The sequence below is a fragment of the Schistocerca serialis genome, chromosome 2 (assembly GCF_023864345.2).
Source record: "Schistocerca serialis cubense isolate TAMUIC-IGC-003099 chromosome 2, iqSchSeri2.2, whole genome shotgun sequence".
Taxonomy (NCBI): Eukaryota; Metazoa; Arthropoda; class Insecta; order Orthoptera; family Acrididae; genus Schistocerca; species Schistocerca serialis.
Window position 1 is genome coordinate 743,554,067 of NC_064639.1, and position 20,871 is coordinate 743,574,937.

At 42.3% G+C, this 20,871-nt stretch overlaps 1 protein-coding gene across 1 annotated transcript in view; it reads right to left on the reverse strand.

Moving 5' to 3' along the window:
* LOC126455688 (uncharacterized) overlaps nt 1-11,071 on the reverse strand; it is a 45,290-nt gene extending 34,219 nt beyond the window's left edge. The window contains exon 1 of the mRNA XM_050091453.1: nt 10,944-11,071. The gene's annotated coding sequence lies outside the window, so the exon portion shown is untranslated. The remainder of the gene's footprint in view (nt 1-10,943) is intronic.
* Between the last annotated feature and the right edge of the window lie 9,800 nt (nt 11,072-20,871).

Sequence of the window (20,871 nt, forward strand, 5' to 3'; positions counted from 1 at the left end):
GCCTCTAAGATAGGACACAGCCACTGGCTTTGAGATATCAGGAATGTAACACCTGCTGTTCAAATTACGGGCGTTGTATTGTGTACCATGCACCATTACGCCAGGTGCTGGGTACACGTATGAAGAATGCAGTCTGGCAATGTGTGGTGCCATTCCTGCTGACTGAGCTGTCACTTGGCGCACCACTGTCGAGCGCTTCTGTCTGCTTCGTCAAGGAAAACAGAGCCAGTGGTCGCTGTGTTGAGCTGTGTTGATAGTACACTGCTGGCCACCGTAAAAGCAACACCCTGAAGGAAGCATCCGAATCAAGTGAAATTTACACCATGGGTTTGCAGCGATGAGATATGCAACTGATTAGAATTTCAGCGCAGACGCACATCACGCGCGCCTGTGGCGCCACCTCATAGCGCCATTTAAGGCTTGGCGATTTCGACGAGTGTACGTTCGGCACGTGTGTTTACCTTGTGGTTGTTTCACAAGACGATCAGTTATGCCTCGTAGACAACAGCGAACATCGTTTGATCAAGTATCCCAGTTCGACAGAGGAAGGATAGTGGCTTACCGAGATTGTGGATTATCATACAGAGAAATCGATAGTCGTGTTGGACGAAACCAAACAACTGTAACGCGGATATGTGACCGTTGGATGCAGGAGGGTACGACGGACCGACGTGGTCGATCGCATTCACCTCGGTGCACCATTGCACGTGCTGATAGGCAAATTGTGCGCATGGCAGTGACGGATCGCTCAGTGACATCCCGACCCATAACACAGCACATTGCGTCTGTAACGCATCATCTAGTGTCTGCGCGTACCATTCGACGCCGTTTACAGCAGAGTGGTCTGTCCGCAAGACGTCCATTGCTTCGTCTACCATTGACGCAGAACCACAGACGTCTCCGTCGCCAATGGTGTGATGACAGACGGATGTGGACGGCAGAATGGAATGACGTTGTCTTTAGTGACGAGGCACGCTTCTGTCTGCAGCACCACGATGGTCGGATTCGAGTGTGGAGACACCGTGGAGAGAGGATTCTGGACAGCTGAATTATGCACCGCCACACTGGTCTTGCACCGGGTATTATGGTATGGGGCGGTATTGGATATTACTCTCGCACGCCTCTAGTACGCACTGCCGGTACTTTAAATAGCCGGCGCTACATATCCGAGGTGCTGGAGCCAGTTGTCCTTCCTTACCTTCAGGGCTCGGCCACAGCCATATTTCAACAGGATAATGCGTGACCACACGTGGCACGCATTGTCCGAAGGTTCTTCGTCAATAACCAGATTGAAGTGCTTCCCTGGCCGGCTCGCTCTCCGGATCTTTCGCCGATAGAAAACATGTCGTCCATGGTTGCTCAACGAGTGACCCAGATTACATCCCCAGCTGCCACACCAGATGATCTTTGGCAACGTGTGGAAGCTGCTTGGGCTGCTGTACCCCAGGAACACATCCAACATCTCTTTGACTCAATGCCGAGACGTGTGGCAGCGGTGATCTCCAACAATGGTGGCTACTCTGGCTACTGATTCCGGCAGGAACCACATGTCACAGACGTCTGTAAACGTAATCATTTGATACTTGGTCAACATGTTATCTACAAAATAAATTTTGTTGTGCTACCTCTTGTCTTTCTTGGTGTTGCATTTACGGTGGCCAGCAGTGTACATGATTCTCCAAACACGGTCGGGTATCCCGTTCGAGTGTTCTTTGCAAATAAAGTCTAAAGGTGGTTGACGTGGCTGTACTACCCTACATGACCGATCGAACAGTGTTTTGTCTCTCTGGGGCTAGTCGCGCCTACTCTCTGAGAGCCTCTCATGAACTCACGGATTCCATATTTGTATGGCCTCATTGTATCAATTAGCAATATCGCTGAACGATAAAACGCAATCGCGGTTGGCCACATTTCTGCCACTGTCGAATTCCGATAGCCGCTGGCCGAGCGTTCTCAGGCGCTGCAAAAAAATGGTTCAAATGGCTCTGAGCACCATGGGACTTAACATCTGTGGTCATCAGTCCCCTAGAACTTAAACCTAACTAACCTAAGGACATCACAAACATCCATGCCCAAGGCAGGATTCGAACCTGCGACCGTAGCAGTCTCGCGGTTCCGGACTGAGCGCCTAGAACCGCTAGACCACCACGGCCGGCCAGGCGCTGCAGTCATGGACTGTGCGGCTGGTCCCGACGGAGGTTCGAGTCATCCCTCGGGCATGGGTGTGTGTGTTTGTCCTTAGGATAATTTAGGTTAAGTAGTGTGGAAGCTTAGGGATTGATGACCTTAGCAGTTAAGTCCCATAAGGTTTCACACACGTTCACGATAGCCGCTGGTAGACGAGGCGTAACAGGAACTTCTCACAAAAAAGCAACTTTCAATTATTTCTGAATGAGAAACCTGTAAGTTATACCTTCCTTATTCAGTATGCCTCAAACCTTTTGCGCCAACAACGGAATGGTAGGAAATACGTATTTATTGTGTTTTGGAAATACACAGCGTACACAGTATAACAAAAATGTAGCTCATAGTAATTGGTCAAACTGACGATCGCCAGTCTCAATGAATGCACACAAAGGCTAATGAAGTTCCACTCTCTCAGAGATCCTTGGCGTCTGTTGTACTAGGAGGCAAGCAGTTTGGCCCCTAGTAAACAGTTCCTCATCCGTTTCGACGGTGGTTTCATACACCAAAATGGTGAAAAGTCGAGAAGTGTGAGACCCGGTGACAGCGCGACCATGCGACAGGACCTCCCCTTCCAACCCAACGATGAAGGTATGGGTTGTTGAGGTGCTCGCGGATATCAACGTTGAAGTGGGTTGGTGCACCCTCGTGTTCACATACTTTTGCCGACAACAAGGTGGGGCAGCACATCTCGCAGGAGCACCAGGTACCCTTGACGAGTGAAACGGGGAGGCAGCAAATGAGTCACGTTGCTGCTATTCGTTGTACGCTATATATGCCCATAACACAACAAATATGCGTTTCCTACCATTGGTTCCCTGTCTCAACATCATCGGTTATGGAGCCTCTATCACCTGTCTCAATCTGACCCTAAATGTTGTAAGTAGGCTGTTTAGGTTCTTATATTGGTAACGCCACGTAGCGCTCTGTGTGAAAATCACTGGCTGTGCTGTGTGCAGTCTGTGGCTAGTTTGCATTGTTGTCTGCCATTGTAGTGTTGGGCAGCTGGATGTTAGCAGTATGTAGCGTTTCGCAGTTGGAAGTGAGCCGCCAGCAGTGGTGGATGTGGGGAGAGAGATGGCGGAGTATTGAAATTTGTAAGACTGGATGTCATTAACTGCTATATACATTATCACTTTTGATCACTATTAAGGTAAATACATTGTTTGTTCTCTATCAAAATCTTTCATTTGCTAACTATGCCAATCAGTAGTTAGTGCCTTCAGTAGTTTGAATCTTTTATTTAGCTGGTAGTAGTAGCGCTCGCTGTATTGCAGTAGTTCGAGTAACGAAGATTTTTGTGAGGTAAGTGATTTGTGAAACGTATAGGTTAATGTTAGTCAGGGCCATTCTTTTGTATGGATTATTAAAAGTCAGATTGCGTTGCGCTAAAAAAATATTGTGTGTCAGTTTAAGCACTGTCATGTATAATTGTTCAAAGAGGACGTTTCATATGGCGTACCATGTGTTTGGCAAGCACAAGGAGACCTAGCTAATATGGTATTTGATCATACAACTAAAGACATCGGTACCATATTTCTCTAACACATAAATTACACAGCTATCTGATTATTTAACAGAGAAATAAACATTTTTTCACTACATCAGCGACACATGTTTACGCAATTACACAGATGGATAACTTCACACATATGAAACTGTATTTTGTCTGTACTTTGTTAACTGTTCATATTTTTTTGGAACCATTGTGATACTATGAGAGCTTTGAATGTCGTATTTGGTATAGGATCATGATTTTTAAAGTATGTTTGAGGTAGATGACACTTTTGACATGAGCAGAGAATTTTTTTAGGTTTTAAAATTATAGAAGGAAGCTACGACAATTTTGAGATTTCGCTGAGGTTTTATGATGTTATGATGGCGATGTGTATTACGCTGTTGCGGTATGTTTATGATCAATAAGCTGGTGCTATATGAGGAATTTGATTATGCTACGTATTTATTATGATGAAATATTGAAGAAGTGTCGACGAATATGTATATGTGTAATAAGGTAAGGAATAATGTGTAGTGGTTAGGGACTCTGACTTGTGAAAAAGGATGTTGGAAACCAAGAATCGTACTTTAAGAGTTATGAAATGTGTGTAAATGCGTGAATGTACCACAATGGCGACGAATATTTTTTGGACACTGTTATATTTACAGGATTTTGTTTCTACAGATTTGTAACACAAATTCTAGACCAGTGAAATTTTTTATGTGAGACTGTCACTGTGTTACAAACTGGTGTCGTAAATATTTCGGTAAGAAAGCCAAGTGACCTTGACGTAATGCGTCTTGAGCGGCCAGCTGTGTCAGATGCCTGGAGAAAAAACCATTAGTGTGTGCCTTTTCAGAGAAAGCATCGCAAATATGACACGCTCAAACTTGAAAACATATGATAACACCGTGGAGCTCTTAATTTATGATATTTACTGAAATGCCTAATGAAATGACGAGAAATATTTTTATGTCTATACACCTGATTATGACTACTGTCTTTCTAGTTGAGAGATTTTTTTTAGTAGCTTATGAAATGCCATATGGCTAATGAATGATGTTTCATGCCTTCCTTTGTACATATTTGCTCATTTGCTTTAATATCTAGTTTCTAGCTGCACTGCGGCATTGGTTATTATAAAATTTAATAGATGTACTAATATCACTATTTTCTGTCTACAGACCCAGTAAAGAATACGTTTATGATATGCTTTCTTAGAAAAGAGAGCACAAATAGACATTTCCCTTCACAGGAATTGCATAAATAATTATTTTAATAACTTGGTAACTTTATTGCAGAGTAAGTTTTTGTGATGCATCACTCTAGTGTTAAGATGTGACATAGGTATTACACATGATCATTTTTACTGTAATATTTTTTCTGCTTGAGCTTTGTCATATTTAGGTATAAGTTATTGCATTTGCTGCTGCTGTTTGCCAGGCATAGTGATGCTGAATTTCACTTTGTATTACTCTGTTAAGCCAGTTTTACTACTGATTTATTTTTCTTGTTTGCTGCACATTGCCTTATATTAGTTGTAATATTGCAATTGCTTTGCTAATTTATATTTTTTTGCTGCTTGCTTTGACAATTTCCATTTTTTTTTCATTGTTGTTTGTATTAATTGTTTTGTGCTGCTGCATTGCCTCGTCCCTTAGTTTAGCATCTGAGCTCAGTAGATTTAAGATAGCTTAAGAGGGGGTAGACTATATAAGAAACTAACTATGATGAATTGGAAGAAATGCATTGAGAAGCTATAAGAAAATGGTTTGGTCAAAAAAGTAGTGTACAGTGGAGAAAAACTATTTTTGAAAGAGGATGTGAACAGAATACAGAAAGCATGCTAGCATAGGATTTTTTTTTTGGCTGGAGCAAATGTCAAAATAAGAGGGACGATCTATGGAATGAAGTTTTGGGTTGGACTGCAGTACCAAATGTTACACTGAAAACAAACCCTGCCCTGTATTTTTGTGTTATTACACTATGTGCATTTGTGTTTTTCCTGTCTGTATATGTTTAGCTAATAAGATTTATGTTGTAGAGTTTTTCTGATAATATGTTATTTACCTTGTAAAGATGCTTAGACATTATTTATTCTGTTTTGGTTTATTGCTCATGTGGGAAGGTGATGATTCAAAAGTTATTCTGATCTTTTATGTATTTACTTATGTCATAATTCCTGTAACACTGATGTGTATGTTTATTCTATTCTTTTGTAAACCCTGTGATACTACAAATGTTATCTGTACTGTTATGTTCTTTAATGATGTATTTTGTACCTTTGTAATTGTATTCCTATATTGTAAATTTATAATTGTATAGACACCAGTTCTTCAAATTAAGTATCATTTCACTGCACACGTTTCTGTTGGTTATAAAATATGCACAGTATGTGAGAAGTTGGGACTGTTAGTGCATGCACGTGTGTTCATAATTCAGCCAGGGACTGGATAACAGCATTGCTGGTTCTAAGGACATTCCACCTGCACAGTCGCAACAGATGGCTGCTGGCCGTCTCTACAAGGACTACAGTGGGTCTGCACCTTTGATGACCCACCAATACCATTATTTCTACGAGGACTGCAGTGGGTCTGCACCTCTGGTGGCCCACCAATACCGTAATCTCTACCAGGACTACAGTGGGTCTGCTCTGTGATGACCTACCTACCAATATTCTTCAAAACTTCGACTGACTTTGCTGTGGGTTTGCTCTGTTGTGGCCCATTACCTGTCTGCATGTCAAGAGTCAGCACTGTCCTTCCATTGGAAGGACAACACTACTTCTTCAATACTGCATGGAAATCCACTACTTCCGTGTGCATTTTCTTTTACTGCTCAGACTTTGAGAAAAACACTGCAATTTTACTGTGATGAACGATCAGGACTGTCTTTATGGACTGTGAAAAAATTTTAGCTTTTGACCAACATTGTATCAATAAGTGTGTGCATTTGAATTCTTTGTTATTGTAACTGTGAAAAAATTTTAACAAATATGTAGTGGCCAGTGCCGAAAACAATTTGTAAAATTTTTTGTGCGGAGCATGGTGGCTATGTAAGTAGGCTCTTTAGGTTCTTATATTGGTAACGCCACGTAGCGCTCTGTATGAAAATCACTGGCTGTTCTGTGTGCAGTCTGTGGCTAGTTTGCATTGTTGTCTGCCATTGTAGTGTTGGGCAGCTGGATGTTAGCAGCATGTAGCGTTGCGCAGTTGGAGGTGAGCCGCCAGCAGTGGTGGATGTGGGGAGAGAGATGGCGGAGTATTGAAATTTGTAAGACTGGATGTCATGAACTGCTATATACATTATGACTTTTGATCACTGTTAAGGTAAATACATTGTTTGTTCTCTATCAAAATCTTTCATTTGCTAACTATGCCAATCAGTAGTTAGTGCCTTCAGTAGTTTGAATCTTTTATTTAGCTGGCAGTAGTAGCGCTCGCTGTATTGCAGTAGTTCGAGTAACGAAGATTTTTGTGAGGTAAGTGATTTGTGAAACGTATAGGTTAATTTAGTCAGGGCCATTCTTTTGTATGGATTATTAAAAGTCAGATTGCGTTGCGCTAAAAAAATATTGCGTGTCAGTTTAAGCACTGTCATGTATAATTGTTCTAAGGGGACGTTTCAGTGTTTGAGACACCCTGAGTACACGACTAGATGGCTTTATTTATATCTAGGTTACACACTTGAGCTGAAATTATTATCATATGCATATGCAGTCAAGTAGTACTGTTAATGCCAACCTGACATGTGCTGGGTGCTGCCTTCATGGTGTTAAATAGTGGACATCCTCCAAATAAAGTCGGCGTCTAAACAAACTATCCTTCACTTATTATGTGAGTTTCGCATGACTGTCTGTTTTTCCACTAGCTTTCCCCAAATTTCACTACACTGACAATCTACGTGCCTCCCCCTCCATCCCAGCGCGCCTCAACTTTCGTCCGGGAATGAAACACACTGAATGGTGCAGCAACCAGCGGTTAGTCCCTAATTAACAGATACTACAACGCCGGATCTGTTCTATACTTACGAATCTTTTGCTTTGTTAATATTAAAGACACATACATAACAGTAGGAAAGCAGTGAAAGAAGTGCTTCTGCGTAAAATGTCATATACAAACCAAACGAATGAGCGTAGAACAAAAACGGCTATGGCATCTCATGTGTATGTCTCGACGTCGGTATAACTTTGCTACTGTCGTCTTTTGTGGTCTTTTACACATGGCTTTCACATTGAATCTCCTATGTACGTTAATAAAGTTGTTGAATTTGCGCCATGGCACATTGATCTGGACAACCATATGGACGCCTGAGGCTGCAGTTGTGTAACTCCGAAATCGATAACATACTAAATACATACTAAATAAGCACAACACACTACACATAGCTGAGTGGGATATTTGAAACATACAACACCAGCAAACACAGTTGAATGGCCAAGCAACTTCTCTGGAAAAATGGATCACAAGGAAATATGTCTGTTATCAACGTATTGTTCGCAGCGTTTAATATCACTATCAATAGTTTCTGGGTAAAAGCAGGTAAACCCAAATCAATGGAAGTCCATATATATATGTAAAAACCGCCATAGAGACGTGTTGCGAATGTTACTTGAGCCCTGTCTGGTTCTTCGTCTTTATAGTGGGGGTAGAAATCTCGAATTAACTAAGATATTTTCGGTTTCGATTCTGTAGTGTATTGGTGTAGACGGCGCAAACACGGAACTTCGTTGGTCTCAAGTTATTGATGAAAATTGATTTTATGGTTCAGAATGTTAAGATGTTGTCTGCACTGTGATATCGATTCAACGGCAATAAATCAAAATAGGGGGATACCCTCTAGATATTTTTGACAGTGTTAGTGAAGCTCGAAAACTGTATTCGGCAGTGGATGTCTACTCGGTCGTTTCCGATTATCGTTCTGTGTTTTGTTATCCTTATCAATATACGGAATAGACTTAAATTTATTCTTCGTCCTTGATTCAAATGGTTCAAATGGTTCAAATGGCTCTGAGCACTATGCGACTTAACATCTGAGATCATCAGTCCCCTAGACTTAGAACTCCTTAGAGGTAACTAACCTAAAGGCATCACACACATCCATGCCTGAGGCTGTATTCTAACCTGTGACTGTAGCAGCAGCGCGGTTACGGACTGAAGCGAGTGAAGCGCCCGCTCGGCCACACAGCCGGCAGCCCGTGAATCATTAGGTACTCATGAAGGGGAAAAAAATTCTTATCTTTTCTTTTCGTAAACTCTATTGTAGAATGCAGAATAGCTAACGGAGCTACATTTGATGAATGTAAAACGGCCGCAATTGCTTCGTAACCCCGACGATTATACTGGCAGAGTTGTGAAGAACAAAGAAGGGAAGGGTTCCAGCGGAAAGAAGACTTTGTGAGAGGTGTCCTTTACGCACAAAGCTCGGTGAGAGAGATGAGCTGTTGACGAGGTGTGGGCAGATGTTTCCGGAACCAATTGGAAACTAGAGTTGGGAGAGTGTGAAGCGACGACAGAATTAACAATTACAACAAATGGCCCCAGGATATTTGTATTTTAACAGTTTCCCCTTTGCTTGCCGTGGTGGCCGAGCGGTTCTAGGCGCTTCAGTCTGGAACCGCGCGACCGCTACGGTCGCAGGTTCGAATCCTGCCTCAGGCATGGACGTGTGTGTTGTCCTTAGGTTAGTTAGGTTTAAGTAGTTCTAAGTTCTAGGGGACTGGTGACCACAGCTGTTAAGTCCCATAGTGCTCAGAGCCATCTGAATTTTGTTCCCCCTTTAAGGTCCATGAACTGTTAGAATGTACTGATTTCTTTAAAGTTAAATCCTGTTGGTGTATGTTATTATCCATTTTGTCCAGTCCATGTTCTTTATCGTTGCTGCCCTTAAATTTCTTAAAGGAAAAAAAGTGTTTCACACTAGAAAAGTATCAGAAATTTAAAGTATTATTCATTTATGTAACTCTTTTGAGGTCCATGAATGACATTTTTGTATGTTTCTATGTTATATTCTTTGGAACATTGTACTAATGTCATATTATGAGAACAGCTGCCAACGATTTAAAATTATATAAGGTTAGTTTTGGTAACTCAGTTCTAGTACCCAGTGTCGCCTTGTTGGCCACTTATGCAATTTTATTAAAGAGTAATTTTTTAATAAGGAGTGCATTGTATGTTACCTGGAAAGCCTGTGGTAGTATACGATAATTTGTATTGGAGAGGTACGGTGTCTCAATTTCTTTCGTTAATGTGAAAGTTCACTAAGCTCAGGATTTGTCAATTTATTTATCTGTATTACTTTTCTGTGAGTTTCATATAACTGAAAGTTACACACAACCTTGTTCACTTGCTAAAGGAAGTCCACCCAAACTCTCTTTGTCAATGAATGTGTGAGACTTTCGCTCGAACATGAAGCATTAACAAAAACAAAGAACGCTATTAGAGAAGTCCGTCCCGACAAACTACTTTTCCCGGTTGTTTCGTTGACAGCGATATGTTTACGTGTATCACAGCATTACAGCTTACGTTCATGTACACACTTCTCTGCTAACACAGTACCTAAATACCTACACAAAATATAAATACCTTATATGTGTAAGCTCATAAATCTTTCAGTCACAGCACACTGGACTCGCACAAAATATAAATACCTTATATGTGTAAGCTCTTAAATATTTCAGTCACAACACACAGGACTCGCATTCGCGTCCGGCCATCCTGATTTAGGTTTTTCGTGATTTCCCTAAATCGCTCCAGGCAAATTGCGGGATCGTTCCTTTGAAAGGGCACGGCCGACTTTCTTCCCAGTCCTTTTCTAATCCAATGAGACTGATAACCTCGCTGTTTGGTCTCTTTCCCCAAACAACCCAACCCTTTCAGTCACAACATAGAGTACAAATGTTTAAATCTGAGCCGCACTATTGCTCTTCACAGCCTAGGCGAATAATGATGAACTAGAATATTCATATAGCCGCTGAATCATTTGGAGTAAACAGATATTCCTGTGTAAGTGGTTCCTGGTACAACACAAAGCGACCAAACGTGTACGGATATGCAGTGTATTATTAAGCAAACAGCTTGTCAGCACAGCATAGCACCGCCGTAACAAGTGAGGCGTGTAGCTTTTATAATGATGAACTGCAGCGGGTGGTGAGTCGGTGGCTACAGCTGTCGCGTGCGTCACGTAGGGAGGCCGTGTATCTGCGGTTTCGGTTTAATTGTGAGAGCGGTCGCGCAGCCAGCAGCAGCGGCGAGCACATTACCTGATTGGCCGGCGGCCCGCGGTGTTGTCCGGCGTCCGCTGTCGGCACGGCTCACCGCGGCACGCAGGGGCCCCGCCAGCTGGTTGCAACCTAGCTTAGCCCAGCCATCTGCGGTCGTTGATTAGCTCGCCTGTATTACCAGCAGGTGCAGCTTAACGGTGTCACAAAGGACGAACGCTGTTTGTGCCAACACACATATTCTGAGAAATTGCGTCGCCTGTATGCATTCCTAGATATACATTTCAGTATCATTGCTGCAGTTTTAACCTGCTTCCATTGCCCAATCGTCGCGGATGCTGAAACATCTTATGCTAAGACGCAACATGCAAGCTCACCAGACAGACCCCCGTCGAATCTTCGAGGCAGATACCGACAGTTGCTCTGGCAGACTGGGTGGCGCTATAATCTAATTTCATATTATTTTGCAGGCTAATAACGGGCTTTTTCCCATCTGCACCTCAAAACGTTAAAAATTACAAATAAAGTACACAAAAATGAAGAACCAATTACCATGATTCTCAGACGAAATGGCTTCTTGCCCCATTTAATGCCAAATTAGGTTGCGACAGAAAGCACATGTAGTAAGTTTGAAAGTGATGTACCAAGCGCATTCGGGAAGTGAGATCCGGATAAGCTCGAAATGGAAACCACTGTGAAAATCCGATGGAACTTTGCACAGATGTGTTGTCCAGTGTCTTTAGTGTGCCTGTCGATCGCTTCGTGTCGCTCTTTTCAGTCCTGTGCGCAAAGTGATCATGAAGAAATCCCTAAAACAACAGTGTCTCTCGCCAAGTATTTGAATCTGGTGAGATATTTCGCCTGAAACTATGCAGCCCACATAACATAAATATCATGTGTTTCTTTCTTCAAGACAATTTTCAGCCGCCTTTTGCAGGTGCAATGAAGACGCTCCTGCATCGCTTACGAAGGGAAGTGTTTGATCACCCACAATACTCCCTTAATTGGCTCCCTCCGTTGTTCATCTCCGCTCACATGAATCGCTGGCTAAGAAGACAACATTTTGGCACAAACAAAGAAAGGCAGACCACCATACAGAATTGGCGGAAAGCACTGGCGGCTGCTTTCTGCGACGAGGGTACAGGAAAGTTTGTACAACGCCACGACAAACGTCCAAGTCGGAGTGGCGACTATTAGAGAGATAGACGGAAGGAGTGGCTGTTGCAGATAAAACTTTTTTGATTTTTGCTATGGTTTTCATTTAGTGACCGATCGGACCTTACTTTCCGAATACGCCTCGTAATTGATGATGGTTGTTACGTAATGGAACTCCAGGTTGTTCAAAAATGGCTCTGAGCACTATGGGACTCAACTGCTGAGGTCATTAGTCCCCTAGAACTTAGAACTAGTTAAACCTAACTAACCTAAGGACATCACAAACATCCATGCCCGAGGCAGGATTCGAACCTGCGACCGTAGCGGTCTTGCGGTTCCAGACTGCAGCGCCTTTAACCGCACGGCCACTTCGGCCGGCACTCCAGGTTGTGAAAACTCGAAAACTTTAATCATCAGTTTCAAACAACGCGCGTGATATTATTAACACATGGATCCACAGTCTCGATGTATTTTTCAAATGGAAACATTGCCCTTTACCAGGTGCACAATTTTCATATTTATGTGCTATTGGCCAATTTAGAGTTTATTGTTACCATCAAGCAATCTATAAAGATATCAACAGACTGTCAGAATAAAACATTTAAGGTACATAATAAAACACCAAGGAATTACCTTGTCAATTTGAAATAGGACACAAGCTAGATCTTATAGTCAAATGACTTTATTGTTACCATGAAGCAATCTATAAACATGCAAATAGACAGATAGAATAAAATATTTAAGGCACATAATGAAACACCAAGGAGTTACGTTGTCAATTTGAAATAGGACATGAGCTAGTACTTATAGTCAAATGAGTTGTCCTATGCAAATCACTTTACGAGTCCACATGTTAGCGAGCCTTAAGTGCTGTGTATTAAATTGGGACTGAGTGTTCACAGTACATGTTGGCGTTTATTTCCGTAGTTACTCGACATTGATGATATATATGGGGCTTTATACGTGGTTTTTATATTCCTTGCTGTTTGTAACACAGAGTTGCTGGCACCCTGTGGTTAAGTTTATTTAACCACGGCTTTGTAACCAGTGTCATGTATATTGTACGAGGGCATAGTAGTTATAAAATTTTATTGTAATCAAATAGGAAACTTACAAGAAAATCATTTTTCGACATAGTTTCCCTGCGTTTCAACGCACTTAGTTCATCGTTGTACAATTTTCCTGATGCCCATATAAAAGAAGGTTCTCAGTTGAGCTGAGAGCCAGGAATGCACTGCCTCTTTCACTGCTTCGTCCGAAGCAAAATGCCTGTTTGAGTGGATCAAACAAGTGACATTCAGAAGGGGAAAGATCGGAACTATATAGAGGATGATCCAGTACTTCAGATTTGAGTTTCTGGAGCGTTTCAACAGTGTGGGCACCAGTAAGCGGACCGGCAACAACACAACACCTTTTGACAGCAATCCTCAGCGTTTGCTTCGAATTGCAGGCTTTAGCCTGGCAGTAAGCACCTCACTGTAAAGTATACTGTTCGGTTGTTGTGCCCCTTTCCCCATAATGTTCCAGTACTCGACCTTGTGGTCCCAAAAAAGATTCTTTCTGTGGTTCGCAGGTCTAGAAAGTGATCATCTCAGCCTCGTGAGGCTTACTGACGAAATGTTTGAATTCAGAATCAGACTTCGTCTACTGGGAATAACAGCTGTAGGGATTACCGACATGCTGATCACATGCCCGACGAACACGGGTCACGCCTCCTGTTGCCTGGCATAAAGGTGTAATCCATTTACGGTGTCTGCGTTCGCATATGTTCATTCTAGGTGTGTTTCAAAAATTTTATAGGTTGGCTGATAATAACTAAAAACTCGAAATTTGACAATAGTAAAAATCTGAAAATTTTACAGGTCGTAACGCGCAGTTTCCTTTTGAAAGATGCATATCAATTAGTCTTTACTCCAACTTGTACTGGACGTTATAGAAACGCATGGGGTTCTTTCCCGAAAAATGACTTAAGAGTTACATGAAGTTAATGTCTCTGAATTACACCCTAACTGCAACGGAGGCTGTCTGTACACCCGCCCCACTAACTGTTGACACGTCGGACGGCATATTACCTCCTACTCAGAAATAAAATTCATTCATGTGTCAGTATGTGGTGAGCTGTGGCTGGCTCGAGTCATGCTTGTGTCAGGTTAAACCTTGGTTGCAATCCTGTGGTTTTATTTCTCCTGCGGTTATCGCGATAATGTTGCCGTCCTCAGCGTGTATCGATACTAGTACTGCTGCACTATCTTTGGAGTGGGAGATATAGCTTCCGGCTGGGCGGTGTGTGACGAGTCTGTCGGTTGGAGTGGAGCAGCAGGCAAGTCTCCGTCGCGCGTACTTTGGCCGGGGCCGCTGCAGGTGTGCACGCGCGGCTGGAGTGTGAGATGCTGATTGCAAGTGCTACGAAATTCGTCGCCCACCGATCTTGGACATGAAAGTTGAGTCCTCACTTAACCTACTACCAAGTGTCAACTGTTTACACTTCTTCGTTTGATCCTGGTTGTCGCTTTTGGGACATTTCCGCAAGCCGGCTAAGATTTCAGCCATCTTCCTGTGGCGTTTAACTTAATTTATTCCCTGTTATTGAAGTTGACCAGCGGTATCTTCTGCCTTGTGCCCATTGACGTTCCGGTTACCTGCCCTGGTCGTTGACGTAATTTTAGGCAGTGTATTTTCCTCGTAGATTAAAACTGAAGGAACTGCAAAAAGGTGGGAATTTAAGGAGATGGGACCTGGATAAACTGAAAGAACCAGAGGTTGTACAGAGTTTCAGGGAGAGCATAAGGGAACAATTGACAGGAATGGGGGAAAGAAATACAGTAGAAGAAGAATGGGTAGCTCTGAGGGATGAAGTAGTGAAGGCAGCCGAGGATCATGTAGGTAAAAAGACGAGGGCCAGTAGAAATCCTTAGGTAACAGAAGTAACAGAAGAAATATTGAACTTAATTGACGAAAGGAGAAAATATAAAACTGCAGTAAATGAAGCAGGCAAAAATGAATACAGACATCTCAAAAATGAGATCGACAGGAAATGCAAAATGGCTAAGCAGGGATGGCTAGAGGACAAATGTAGGGATGTAGAGGCTTATCTCATTAGGGGTTAGATAGATACTGCCTTCAGGAAAGTTAAAGAGACCTTTGGAGAAAAGAGAACCACTTGCATGAATATCAAGAGCTCAGATGGAAACATCTACATCTACATTTATACTCCGCAAGCCACCCAACGGTGTGTGACGGAGGGCACTTTACGTGTCACTGACATTACCTACCTTTTCTGTTCCAGTCGCGCATGGTTCGCGGGAAGAACGACTGTCTGAAAGCTCCGTGCGCGCTCGAATCTCTCTAATTTTACATTCGTGATCTCCTCGGGAGGTATAAGTAGGGGGAAGCAATATATTCGATACCTCATCCAGAAACGCACCCTCTCGAAACCTGGACAGCAAGCTACACCGCGATACAGAGCGCCTCTCTTGCAGAGTCCGCCACTTGAGTTTGCTAAACATCTCCGTAACGCTATCACGCTTACCAAATAACCCTGTGACGAAACGCGTCGCTCTTCTTTGGATCTTCTCTATCTCCTCCATCAACCCGATCTGGTACGGATCCCACACTGATGAGCAATACTCAAGTATAGGTCGAACGAGTGTTTTGTAAGCCACCTCCTTTGTTGATGGACTACATTTTCTAAGGACTCACCCAATGAATCTCAACCTGGTACCCACCTTACCAACAACTAATTTTATGTGATCATTTCACTTCAAATCGTTCCGCACGCATTTTACAGAAGTAACTGCTACCAGTGTTTGTTCCGCTATCATATAATCATACAATAAAGGATCCTTCTTTCTATGTATTCGCAATACATTACATTTATCTATGATAAGGGTCAGTTGCCACTCCCTGCACCGAGTGCCTATCCACTGCAGATCTTCCTGCATTTCGCTACAATTTTCTAATGCTGCAACATCTCTGTATACTACAGCATCATCCGCGAAAAGCCGCATGGAACTTCCGACACTAGGTCATTTATATATATTGTGAAAAGCAATGGTCCCATAACACTCCCCTGTGGAACGCCAGAGGTTATCTTAACGTCTGTAGACGTCTCTCCATTGATGCTGTGTTCTGATTGCTAGAAAATCTTCAATCCAGCCACACAGCTGGTCTGATATTCCGTAGGCTCTTACTTTGTTTATCAGGCGACAGTGCGGAACTGTATCGAATGCCTTCCGGAAGTCAAGGAAAATAGCATCTACCTAGGAGCCTGTATCTAATATTTTCTGGGTCTCATGAACAAATAAAGCGAGTTGGGTCTCAGACGATCGCTGTTTCCGGAATTCATGTTGATTCCTACAGAGTAGATACTGGGTTTCCAAAAACGACATGATACTCGAGCAAAAAACATGTTCTAAAATTCTACAACAGATCGACGTCAGAGATATAGGTCTATAGTTTTGCGCATCTGCTCGACGACCCTTCTTGAAGACTGGGACTACCTATGCTCTTATCCAATCATTTGGAACCTTCCGTTTCTCTAGCGACTTCCGGTACACGGCTGTTAGAAGGGGGGCAAGTTCTTTCGCGTACTCTGTGTAGAATCGAATTGGTATCCCGTCAGGTCCAGTGGACTTTCTTCTGTTGAGTGATTCCCGTTGCTTTTCTATTCCTTGGACGCTTATTTCGATGTCAGACATTTTTTCGTTTGTGCGAGGATTTAGAGAAGGAACTGCCGGGCGGTCTTCCTCTGTGAAACAGCTTTGGAAAAAGGTGTTTAGTATTTCAGCTTTACGCGTGTCATCCTCTGTTTCACTGCCATCATCATCCCGGAGTGTCTGGATATGCTGTTTCGAGCAACTTACTGATTTAACGTAAGACCAGAACTTCCTAGGATTTTCTGTCAAGTCGGTACATAGAATTTTACTTTCGAATTCACTGAACGCTTCACGCATAGCCCTCCTTACGCTAAGTTTGACATCGATTAGCTTCTGTTTGTATGAGAGGTTTTGGCTGCGTTTAAACTTGGAGTGAAGCTCTCTTTGCTTCCGCAGTAGTTTCCTAACTTTGTTGTTGAACCACTATGGGTTCTAAGCAAAGAAGGGAAACCAGAAAGGTGGAAGGAGTATATAGAGGGTCTATACAAGGGCGATGTACTTGAGGACAATATTATGGAAATGGAAGAGGATGTAGATGAAGATGAACTGGGAGATACGATACTGCGTGAAGAGTTTGACAGAGGACTGAAAGACCTGAGTCGAGACAAGACCCCGGGGGTAGACAACATTCCATTAGGACTACTGATGGCCTTGGGAGAGCCATTCCTGACAAAAACTCTACCATCTGGTGAGGAAGATGTATGAGACAGGCGAAATACCCTCAGACTTCAAGAAGAATATATAATTCCAATCCCAAAGAAAGCAGGTGTTGGCAGATGTGAAAATTACCAAACTATCAGTTTAATAATTCACAGCTGCAAAATACTAATGCGAATTCTGTACAGACGAATGGAAAAACTAGTAGAAGCCGACCTCGGAAAGGTTAAGTTTGGATTCCGAAGAAATATTGGAACACGTGAGGCAATACTGACCCTATGACTTATTTTAGAAGCTAGGTTAAGGAAAGGCAAACCTACGTTTCTAGCATTTGTAGACTAAGAGAAAGCTTTTGACAATGTTGACTGGAATACTCCCTTTCAAATTATGAAGGTGGCAGGGGTAAAATACAGGGAGCGAAAGGCTATTTGCAAATTGTGCAGAAACCAGATGGGAGTTATAAGAGTCGAGGGACATGAAAGGGAAGCAGTGGTTGGGAAGGGAGTGAGACAGGGTTGTAGCCTCTCCCCGACGTTATTCAATCTGTATATTGAGCAAGCAGTAAAGGAAACAAAAGAAAAAATCGGAGTAGGCATTAAAATCCATGGAGAAGAAATAAAAGCTTTGAGGTTCGCCGATGACATTTTAATTCTGTCAGAGACAGCAAAGGACTTGGAAGAGCAGTTGAACGGAATGGACAGTGTCTTGAAAGGAGGATATAAGATGAACATCAACAACAGCAAAACGAGGATAATGGAATGTAGTCGAATGACTTCGGGTGATGCTGAGGGAATTAGATTAGGAAATGAGGCACTTAAAGTAGTGAAGGAGTTTTGCTATTTGGGGAGCAAAATAACTGATGATGGTCAAAGTAGAGAAGATTTAAATGTAGACTGGCAATGGCAAGAAAAGCGTTTCTGAAGAAGAGAAATTTGTTAACATCGAGTATAGGAAGTCGTTTCTGAAAGTATTTGTATGGAGTGTAGCCATGCATGGAAGTGAAACGTGGACGATAAATAGTTTGGACAAGAAGAGAATAGATGCTTTCGAAATGTGGTCTACGGAAGAATGCTGAACATTAGATGGGTAGATCACATAACTAATGATGAAGTATTGAATAGAATTGGGTAGGAGTTTGTGGCACAACTTGACAAAAGGAAGGGACCGGTTAGTAGGACATGTTCTGAGGCACCAAGGGATCACAAATTTGGCATTGGAGGGCAGCGTGGAGGGTAAGAATCGCAGAGGGAGACCAAGAGATGAATACACTAAGTAGATTCAGAAGGATGTGTGTTGCAGTAAGTACTGGGAGATGAAGAAGCTTGCACAGAATAGGGTAGCATGAAGAGTTGCATCAAACCAGTCTCAGGACTGAAGACCACAACAACAACAATTTTCCTCGTCGTGTTGATGCTGTCCAGTGCGGCGTGTAGTTCGACAGCTGAGGTGTTGTTGGTCGTTGTGGGCGCCAATATTCTGTATGTCGTTGTATTGAAATCTTGTGGTCCTTTTGCTGATTGCGTGGAGTGGAACTGATATTGTTGATTAGTCAGTCGGCTGTCTGTCGGTTGGGTTGCCTTCAGATTAAGAAGTCGTAGGACAGGCTACCTGTCTCACCTAAACTGGCGTTAGAGTTACAATCTCAGTCCGACCCTTGGAAACTTCTGAGCGCCGTTCCTTGTCTGTTACATAGTAATTTCCCTATGTGGGGTTATTTGGCTAATGTGTGGCCTTCAGCCGAGTATCAATATCTCTTAAATTAATGTTCTTTCTTGTCCTGCCCTTAAGGCATTATACTGTTATTTTCTTATGTCGGCCCTTGAGCCGAACTTTACATGGAATGTTTTAAGATAAGGTCTTCTGCCTTTTAAATTGAAACTCTTTTTCTAGGTTTTAAGCCGTTAAACATATATTGTTGATAGTGGCCTTCAGCCAAGTATTAATATCTCTTAATGTTCTCGTCTTGCTCTTAAGGCATGAGATTTTTATTCTTTATAGGGGCCTTCAGCCGAATTTTATATGAAATGTTTTAAGATACGGCCTTCTGCCTTTGGGAATGAAACTCTTCTTCCTAGGGCTTAAGCCGTTAAATTATTTGCTGATATGTGGTCTCCATCGGAGTTTTAATATCTCTTAATGTTCTTGTCTTGCCCTTCAGGCATAAGATTTTAAGCTTTTGTATGGGGCTTCCAGCCGAATTTTGCATGAAATGTTTTAAGATAAGGCCTTCTGCCTTTTGATTGAAGCTCTTCTTATTGCTTAATATGCGGCCTCCAGCCAAGTTCCATTAAAATTAAATTGCTAAGGCCTTCAGCCTGTTTAGATTGAAGATTTAGAAACTTTTTTGGGTGAAACCTCCATAAGAATCTTGTATTTCAATTTCTTGCTTAGGCCTTTTGTCTTGGATTTTGAGTGTGGCTGTAGTTAATCAAAGGAGGTCGATTAGAGCTTTCAGTGTTTTGAATCCTTGTTGGAATATTGTGTGTTGATAAATAAAGTTTGTGTGTTGAGTGCAACTGACAGCAACTTATGTTGGCCCCTTTCCACAACCTAAACCGCTCTGTCCTGCTAGCCCAGGCATTCAATGTGGATTATACAAAGATTCACATGTTATACAGTAGAAAGATGAGATGGCGACTTTGGGAACGATAGGTTGGGAACTAAGTACAATCATGCTACGTGTGTGTGTGCAAAAACATACCAACTACTATAATTAAACGCAAGTATTAAGTTGAAAAAAATAGTAAAAACAACGGGGTTTCAGTCACAAATGTTAATATAGCATACTTCGTCAACAGGCACACAGCGTGTGACAACATGGCACTGAAGTACAAACTAGAAAATGTGGTATGTTAATAATTATTGAAAACGCTCTGAGAAAATTAAATGAGGAAAAATATAAGATACGAAGAAAGAACACGAGATGCAAGGATATAAATCCCAAAAATGCGTCGCTGAACCACCAGGTGACCGCAATACAAGTTACAATTCAAGTTTAGTACCTGCGAATGCCAGTTAATTGTAAATCTATAACTATAATTCAGTGAAACACTGAATACAGTTTCTCTTAGTAATAACCACAGAGAATAACCAGGGGAAGATATTCAGCACTCGAAAAATACACTGATGGAAAAAAAATCGCAACACGAAAAAATAATTAATGTAGAGTAACGAAATTTCGGAAATAAATTTGTCGAGATTAACACTGTAACATCACGTGGTGCTGTAAGTGCGAGATAACCCATTGCAAATGTGAAAAGCTAGTACATTAATAACCGTCATAAGCGCCAGAATGTTGAATACAAGCGTGCAAACGTGCTTGCATTATGTTGTGCAGGTCTCGGATGTCAGTTTGTGGGATGGAGTTCCATTCCTGATGCACTTGGTCGGTCAGTATAGGAACGGTTAATGCATTTTTGGATAACGCTGGACTTGTCCGATGATGTCCCATATACGCACGACTGGAGGCATATCTGTTGATCTAGCAGGCCAAGGCCTGTCGA